The following is a 9,921-nucleotide window of genomic DNA, read 5'->3' on the forward strand; positions in this document are numbered from 1 at the left end:
GTACCTTCCCAGGTAAACTATTATGGCATCTCCAAGCTTCTCTTTAGTGTGAGGACCCAGCGAGAAGTTGATACTTGTTGGTGTTCTACTCCTGGCCCTGTAGAAGGTCTGAAACGATTTATTTACCTTGGTTGTTATTTATCTTTTCTCCCCTTCAGTGTATCAAGTGCCGGTCCAGTAGAGCAGGTTTTTCTTTCTTTGACTTGTGTTGTTATCTAAACCGTTTAGTTTTGGATGGCTGCTTTCAACTCTTAAAAAACCCCAAGCGAGGAAAGCAAAGGACACCCAGCCGAGGGGATAGTGCAGGAGGGAGGCAGTTCCTACTGGCTTTGGTTCTGGGAGAGATGGACCATTAAGCGGGAGGATCATGGCTCACAGCACAAAGTGCTCAGGTAAGGAGCAGGCAGGAACCCTTGCAAAGACCCTTCTCTGGGTCAAGTCTCTGAACTTATCAGTGTAAATGGAAAGTCTGACAAAGGGCAAGCAAACTTCTTGGCTTCTCTCTTTTTTCAACTATTTCAGTGACTGGGAAAGAAGCGGTCTCGGTATCTTTAATAACCTGGTCTGTGCTGGAATAATTATTTTTCTATACAGACACTTTTAATGGTGTGTAATATCCCAAGGATTGATTATTCGCTTTTCATTGACTTTCATAACCACCAGCCAATCATTCACTTTATTTCTGACTTCCTACTTATTTTATTACTTTTATTTTAAGTGAAAAGGGTTTTAGAAAAGGGTTTTTAAAAAGTATCTTTGCAGAAACTTTGTAGCTGAACAAATTATCTTTTGGGAAAAAAAATATTTGTCTTTCTGTGTGTGTTATAGAGTGTGTGTGTGTGTGTGTGTGTATAAAGATAGATAGATAGATGATAGATAGATAGATAGATAGATAGATAGATAGATAGATAGATAGATAGATGGGAAAAAAAATATTTGTCTTTCTGTGTGTGTTATAGAGTGTGTGTGTGTGTGTGTATAAAGATAGATAGATAGATAGATAGATAGATAGATAGATAGATAGATAGATAGATAGATAGATAGATAGATAGATAGATAGATAGATAGATAGACTGCACAAGTGTAAATTATTCTTGGGTATGGAGTGAAAATTAGATAATTTTAATAATATTCATTCTGAATGGTTTTAATGGGATTTGCTTATGTTATGGGATCCACCAAACAAAAACAAAAACAAAAAAACGAACCTTTATCCTAATTGTTCTCTAAAGATCCAGTGAAGTCCTGTTTGCATCTCAGATTTAAATGGGGAGATCAATAGAAACCAGTTGTAATGATCTAATTAATTATGGCAAAATTAAAAGCGAGTAGAAAATCAATCTCTGATGGTGTTGAAGATGGAATTAAATTGATAGTCCATCTGTTCACCCCCTAGACCGTATAAATATGCAACCCAAGGACAGAGTTAATGGGATCAGGCTGCTTTGCACCGACTCAGATCTGCCCCCCCCCCACACACACACACACTTTGCCTTCTAGTTTGTCAGTTTCTAGGAAAGTGTCGCGAAAATCAGATTGTAACCCCAAGGATTTTATTAGCATTCGTTTCAAAATACACAAACTGCAAGGGAAAGCATTCCTCTAAATCTACATGCGACTTTGACAATGATATATTTGTATTTGTGTATATTTATATATATATATATATATATATATATATATATATATATATATATATATATATATATATACACTGCACACTACAAACTTGTATAATAAGTACTGAAACTTTTAGTCCTCCTATTGCATACTGTTTCAGTAGCTGACATTTAACCATTTCTTTCCCAGTGAAAATTCGTTCCAGACCCTTTGGCAGTGAAACGGTGTATTCTTTTTTATGCCTTTTGCTTTGCAGGTGAATGCGGCTCTTTCTCTTGCCTCTACTGACATACAGTGGATGTGATTACCCACGCACTCACCCTGCCCAACTTTTCTATCAGATTGGAAAGTGGACAAAACTACTGGGCTCCATGGGCTCCAGTAACCTTTTCTCAACCGGTAACATACATACAGAGTACACCTAGGGAAAGAAAAAATATTTATTTCAAAGAGATTTTTTTATTACCAGTGTTTGTGTGTGTGGGGGCGGTTGTTTTTATGTGTGTGTTCAAATAGATGATGATGATGTTGATGAGTGTCAGTGTATGGATAGAATAACAGCAAGAACAGTCTGTAGATAAGCAGACAGATGGAGAGATATCAAAGGTATTAATAGATAGACAGACAAGTACAAATATTAATCACACACACAAATATATATATATATATATATATATATATATATATATATATATATATATATATATATATATTACTTGACAATTGACACTATTTAAGTTGTTGTTGGCTATTGATTTCAACTTTAATACAGCGCTTTTAACAGCGGCATTCAAATTGCAGTGTGTTGTTCTAAGGCCATAACAGCAGTGAAAATATGTTCTGTATCTTTTAAATCTGTTTTTTTTTTTTTCCTTTTATTTAAATCACTAAAATTGTATTAATGCTGGAAAGAACCACAGTTCCAGTTTATAATGTAGCCTAAAAAAACATGTTTGTGTCATTTGGGAGAGGTTAGGCCCAACATTTAAATAGACTTTCACTTTTATTAAGTGGTTTATTCTCTGGATTTTCGGATAAAGAATGTGAAACCCTGACCCTTCTCCTCCCATCGCCCGCCCTCAGGCAAAACCCTAGTCAACGACAGAATATACAATATAAATGTTTTAAAAAGAAATCGACTGACAGCGTTTACATCTAAGTTAAAGTCTTTGCCTTAAATACTGTATAGTATAAGCTTGAGATAACACACAGGCATAAAGCATATCCAGGCCAAGATATAAACAAATCAGATTTTAATTTTAAATATTTCTTTTTCCCCCCTGCAGATAGAGTGGATAAATCACAGAAATGAGGATCGATCTGAAAGAAAAACAAGCGACACTTGACCCCCAGATGTTGATTTTTAAGACGCATTTTGGTCCTGATATAGTTAAAGGAAATGCCTTACATTAAACCCCCATTTAAGCAATGTTTTAGTGTGTTGCATAAGAGGGACATTGATTGCAAATGTAAAGTTATTTTGATATATGTACAGCCATCTACCAAATAAACAATCAAACACATGATCTCCCTCTCTTTATCACATGCAGACAATCACTCTCATACACACACACAATGATTAACAAAACATGTCGGAAATAGTAAAAGAAATGCAGCCATGGTCTCATTCATTCCCAGCACCTTAGGAGAACCTGCAGAGGAAACTTACAGAGAGGGGCTAATCAGGCAAGTGCCCATGTCAGCAATGGGGCATGTTGTGCTCTGCAGGGAACTGCGGACCTGAGAGAGAAAGACAGAATCGGTTATGTGAGATAGGACAGGGGGATGGGGGCACCTGAAACAAACAGATCTCATCTTGCTCCAAACCTGTTGTTCTGTGACCCCCCTGAACAGAGGATCCTCTCTTCGGCCGTTCCACCTGCTTCTCTTGGAGCTTTCCCCAAGCCTGGAGCGCTGAGAATGGCCAGAGCAGGGAGGATATGACTGCTCATCAGAACTCATTCTACTCCTCCCTCCCTCTTCTCACCCACATTCCCTTATTTACTTAACTCATTGCCCTTCAGTGTTTTCTTGTTTTCTCAGTATTACCACTATAATTCTTCATAGCTCTCCCCATCAATTTGCTTGCTGGAGTGCTCCATTGTGTCCTCACTCCTCCAGCGCCTCACCTGCCCCATTCCCTCTCTTCTCCCTCTCTGCCTCTTGCTCTATTATTCCTTTTCTCTTTCACTTAAACCTACAGGCCATTAGCAGCTGATGCCGGAGATAAATGACTCCCAGGCAGTCTAACAAACCCCTTTTAATTACACGACAAACTTGGTCTTTTTCAGTTTCAAAGGAGGGGTTAATCATTATTAAAAAGTGAAGGGGAAAAAAACTCTCCTAAATAGCATTTTACCGATATCCATCACTTAAAATGTTTGGGAACAAGACCCATTTTATTTCAAAATAATAAACTATAATACATTTTTGTATCTATATTTATTATATATATATAATAAAATAATAAAATACAATACATTTTTGTATCTTTATGTTATTATATATATATATATATATATATATATATATATATATATATATATATATATATATATATCTATATCTATATCTATATCTATATCTATATCTATATATATATATATATATATATATATATATATACACACACACATTTACACACACACAAACACACATTAATCACTTGGACTCTTTGGAGTAATACACTATATTTTTTCTTTTCCTGTCCTGTTTTTCAAATTGCTTACGTAATAAAAATATTAATTTGAAAAGAAAACGAAGATTTAAAAAAAAAAAAAAAACACATAAAAAGCCACTTGTCCCATCTCCTAAAAATGGTAGGAATGAAACAATTGCGAATATTCTCAGATAATATTAATTCAGGGGCTGCTGAAAGTTCAATGAATGTGGCCTCTGTGCCCCATGTCGCTCAGCCATGAGTCCTCCACTTTAGGGTTATATCAATGTTATTTTTTGGGTTTGTGTGTGACAAATGTAAATGCTGCAATTTGAGAAAAGCCCTGCAGCGATGTAACCTTGGGAGGACAGACAGTGAGAAAGGGAGGAGGGTCTTTCATTAGGGCTGATTAAAAGGGGCTTTTAATAAAGGGTCTTATTCCCCTATTTGCAGTTTTATGGAGGCTTAGGATGGACACAAGTTATCAGCACTCTGGGCAAACGAAAACCTACACTGATTTGCAACACCTTCCTGGGGGAATAAAAAATAAATGATACTTTTTTGTGTTTAGTTGTCACTTGTAGCAATTTCGTGGTGATCGGTTTTACAGGAAAATAAAAGTCTCAGTTTTATTATAATCAGATTTATTAGAATGACAAGTTTTAAATGTAAGCAGGTCAGTTTCCTGAAAGCACAGGGCTTGCTGTATTGCAGAGTTCAGCAGGAACGTCAGGGCAGGCTTCTGGTTAATAACTAAACCCTTGTCAGAAGGGTCAGCTTGCCATATAACAGGGCAGCCTTTGCCAGCTCTGTGTTTATGTCCTAGTTACCTGCTGTATGGCATGTAGGCAGACTTTCCTAGACTGCTGGTGACCCACTTGTGCAATAGTTTGGGTTAGATTAGTGCAGGAGTTGCCATGCTAGGCACAGAATGATTTTTGATTATGCCAAATTTGCTGCAGCATTTTGCTGTCAATGAGGCTGTAAAAGCCCTTGTTTGACTGAGGTGGAGAAGGCACAGTGTCATGTTGATCATACAAAGGCTCACACGTGGGTTCTGTGGCAACTCAGGGGCAGGAGCAATCTGATTTTGTTGTATGAACAAAGGCCAGGCCCACTGTGTCTCTTCATCATCATCATCATCATTTATTTATATAGCGCTTCCTATAATATTATAAGAACTGGGTGTCTGAGGTTCTACTCTTTCTTAGTGTGTATGTTCAGTTCAATTATGCAGTGCTACCCTATTTAATATGTGGGGAGGGGGACAACGGAAATGGGGGGGGGTTGAAGAGAACAAGAAAGGGATAGCTTAAGGGTAATTGTGTAGTGGAGTGTGAAATTGCAGCCTGTGGTTTTCCGTATTGTACCAGAAGCTCCGAATTTTCTATCCTCCATGAGGTCTCTCCGAGCTCTCTTGCCTATGTGAGTTGGGGGGGGGGGATTTTGGGCACAGGGCATTTTTAAAATTATTTATTTCAGTAAAGTTTAAGTTACAGTGTTGTCTATTTTTTTTTTTACATTTCACACACACACAAATAGATAGATAGATAGATAGATAGATAGATAGATAGATAGATGCATATATATAGAGAGAGAGAGATCCAAATTAGATTATCGGTTCACCTGTTTGATATCTGATGCTTCTGCGCTGAAGAAGAGGAGTTTCTCCGAAACGTTACCAAACTGCTATACTATATTTACAGTACAGTCGCCCTTTGGTATCCAGGATTCGCCTCAGTTATCATATATTGTAATTAATAATTTCAATAACCAGCAAACATTTGGTTAATAAAGTAGAATATGTGGACCAACAGCAATTTTCATTATATATAATAAACACATTTCTGCACTGTAGTATAATCCATGCAATGTTCTGTTCAGTGAGAAACTAAACACTTCATTCCCAGTATATGGACAACAGTGTGTGTGATTGGAAAAAGATTCAGCATATTTAATAAAGGATAGATGTACAGCAATAATCAAAGGAATAATAATAATAAAAAAAGTCAGATGCAAGTGGATTGCGAAAATCTCCATATGGATATTTATATTTTCATACGAATTAGCCCTAAAGCCTGTTTACTTATTTAATTGAGAACTGATGATGGTGGGGATGAGTGTTATCATATGGGAAATGCTGTAGAGAAAAGAGGATAAAGATAAATAAGGTGGGATGTTGGACAAAGTATTTCAATCTTTGATTTGAATATATTTTCTATTAATAATAATATTTGTATTAAGTACAACTAGAAAATCATGTATTTCAACTGGCTTAGTGACAGCTGAGATAGGATCAGTGTATGAAAGATAATTCCAAGCCAAACCGCTTTATTTTAGCTTCCGAAACGCATTAAAGCCAATAGCCACTTCTTTTGAATAGTTTATTATAAATTATAAAGCTAAATCGTAACAATGCGCTGAACTGGAATTATGTGTCGCCTGTGAAACTGATCCATGTGGAGGAAAATCTAACAACACACAGACAAGTCTCGGGTTAAGACCAGAGAAAAAGTACATTGAGTGGCCTAAAGTTGCTGAAGAATTTTATTTTACTTTTTGTTTTATTTTTTTCCAAGTCTAAATTTTTGGAGGGAGTGTAGAGAGAAAAAAAAGCTTGGATGCAGAAAAACAAGGAAACTAACAATCCTTGGTCAAAGAGGAAGACAAACTAATTCTTTGGTGGGGTGGTTATTTGGGGGGGGGAACAAAAACACAATGTAAGGGGCAGGTTAAATCTATTAGTAAATTGGGGGGGGGGGCAGTCCAGGAAAACCTCACTGCAAAACCAGTTCTGCAAATGATACATTTTAAACACACAGAGGGCCTTTTTTGTCCAAATAAATTTTTTATTTTTTACTGTATTCTTTTTTTTTAAATGTGTAATCAGTAGTAATAAAGTTTTAAAGACCCCTTTTAGTTGAGCTTAACAAATACCCTCTAAATGCTAATGATCTCACACCGAGGGGCTCCTATATTGTCTCCTTCTCTTGTGGGGAGGGGGCTCAGTTAGTGCGCTGGTGAATAGATAGAAAAGGCAGATAAGGATAAATAGATAGATAGATAGATAGATAGATAGATAGATAGATAGATAGATAGATAGATAGATAGATAAGGATAGATAGATAGATAGATAGATAGATAGATAGATAGATAGATAGATAGATAGATAGATAGATAGATAGATAGATAGATAGATAAGATAGATAGATAGATAGATAGATAGATAGATAGATAGATAGATAGATAGATAGATAGATAGATAGATAGATAGGGATAGACAGATAGATAGATAGATAGATAGATAGATAGATAGATAGATAGATAGATAGATAGTAGATAGATGGATAGATAGATAATAGAGACTAAAATTGTGTTCTTGATTATATTAATGGCTAATATATAGTAGGAATCCGTTTTAATGCCAAAAGTGAAAGATCAAAAGATTAAAAGCGTTTAATACTGATGTAAGTGTTATTAGGAAGCCACTTAGCACTCTCACATATATTATTGCTGCCTGTATAGTAGCCTGGCAGGTGAAATGAGTGAAAAAGTCATAGAGCAACTTTCCCCACCTTTCTGTCACTTTGCTATAGAGAAAGTCTAATAAAAGACCAGAGAGCGCCATCTAGAGGCGAATCTGATCAAACGTTCCGATAAGAACCGTATAGGCTGGTCACACTCTTTTTAACTCAAGTTGGCATTTAAACCACTTGCCAACCACTTAAATCTATTTACTGGAGCCTGAGCAAGGCCGGGATGATCTACAGTATATCAACAGGAGGGAGAGAAAAACATACAGAGAAAAGAACGCGCGATCATCTTAATGCATTTATATCTGGAGATCAGCTTGAAAAGAGAAGCCTACTACACGTTCAGGGTGACTGAGTTTAAAAGACTTATGTGGGAATACAACATGCACTAATGTGTTTAGATTAACCTTCAAATGGCATAGAAATGTGGTGGCCCAAGGAAAGCACAGGCAAACAAAAATGCCAATAATTTATAGACAAGGGAATGGGAAAATCTTGATTGAGGGGAGGAGAAATTTGTTAAAACTGGCTACATTTACATGTGTAATACAATTATATTATTTATTTGGGGAAATTAAGTTACGAATTAAGTTACTGCTGATAATTATACTCTGCCAATCCAAATACCTATCTGTTTGTCCATAATTGTCTATCCGTCTATGTAAAAATATATAATTTATCTGTCTCTCTGATTACATCTCGCTCTCTCTCTCTCTCTCTCTCTCTCTCTCTCTCTCTCTCTCTCATCATCTATCTATCTATCTATCTATCTATCTATCTATCTCTATATTTCTGTTGGTACGCATTGTCAAATATTCATATTTTCTTTATTGTCATCTATGTATCTATTGTCTATGAGTTTCATAAATCTTAATATATATTATCTATATATGTATCTATCTACATGTCTTCTGTATTCAGACTATCAAACTTGCTAGTCATTTATCTTGTAAAGATAGATGATAGATAGATAGATAGATAGATAGATAGATAGATAGACAGAGAGATGATAGATAGATAGATAGATAGATAGATAGATAGATAGACTTTCTGTATAACAGATAATGTTTTACGGTTTTCTGTATTTTTCTATATTTCTATATCATCCATGTACACATCACCCTATTATCTGTCTATAGATCGATCTTTTTCTCTCTCACCTCCCTGTGTCTAATATGGGCCCATCAAAGTGATTATAAATATATATATATATATATATATATATATATATATATATATATATATATATATATATATATTTAATAATTAGAATTGTCCTTGCTGTATTTCAAGCATACACCAAATTATCGGCCTTGTTATTAAATGAATTTGCAATAAATCAGAGCCTGAATATTTACATTTACACAAATACGGGGGCCTGTGCATAAAAGCATGCAAGTATATGTGTGTAAATGTGCAGCATTATGCGTGTGCCTTAATATGTGGGTTAATATGTGTGTACGTGTGAGTGTATTGTATGTGTGTAATAAAGCTGCTACCCCAATGTGTGGGCTGCCCTATAAACTCCCCTTGGCCCAGGTCTGGTCGGGATGGGACAGACTGGGCAATACCCTCCTCCCCAGCAGGACTGCACTCACTTCACCAAGTGCCATCATATTGATCCCAGCACTGACAATGCTAAACTGCCCTCAAGAAATGCATCTATTGCTTCCACTGAAACCACAATTTTTTGGATTATAACAAATAACTGGGAATAGGCACATTCCGGCTGGACATGTCTCTGGCAGTAGCAATAACAATCTGTTTTCTGTGCTAAACAAACAGCTGATGAGTGTCCATGTGTCACTTCCGAGCTTTTACTCTTATCTAAGGTTTGTGTGATCCTTTAGTTTTCTTTTCTGTGTAGTTTTAATCCCAAACTCACTCTCTCCTCTCCCCCCCCCCCCGTGTGTGTGTGTGTTGGAGTGACAGGCTCAGGCAGGGACCTCCTCACTCAGTCCAGCAGCTCCAGTATTTGTGCCTGGGCGAATCACAGAGTGGTGGAATCTATTGCCTTTGTCTGACAAGTCATCCATCTCAGGCTAAGGGGGAGGGCTGTGTGAGTGTGTATATGTATGTGTGTGTGTATATGTGTGTGTATGTGTGTGT

At 36.4% G+C, this 9,921-nt stretch overlaps 1 long non-coding RNA gene across 1 annotated transcript; it reads left to right on the forward strand.

Moving 5' to 3' along the window:
- Window positions 1-305: 305 nt before the first annotated feature.
- On the forward strand, window positions 306-3,143 carry LOC108697492. Its single transcript, XR_005962948.1, has 3 exons — window positions 306-392; window positions 1,877-2,019; window positions 2,907-3,143. It is a non-coding gene; the product is annotated as an uncharacterized LOC108697492 (long non-coding RNA).
- The last annotated feature ends 6,778 nt before the right edge of the window (window positions 3,144-9,921 follow it).

This window comes from Xenopus laevis, chromosome 7S (assembly GCF_017654675.1).
Source record: "Xenopus laevis strain J_2021 chromosome 7S, Xenopus_laevis_v10.1, whole genome shotgun sequence".
In the NCBI taxonomy this organism is placed as follows: domain Eukaryota; kingdom Metazoa; phylum Chordata; class Amphibia; order Anura; family Pipidae; genus Xenopus; species Xenopus laevis.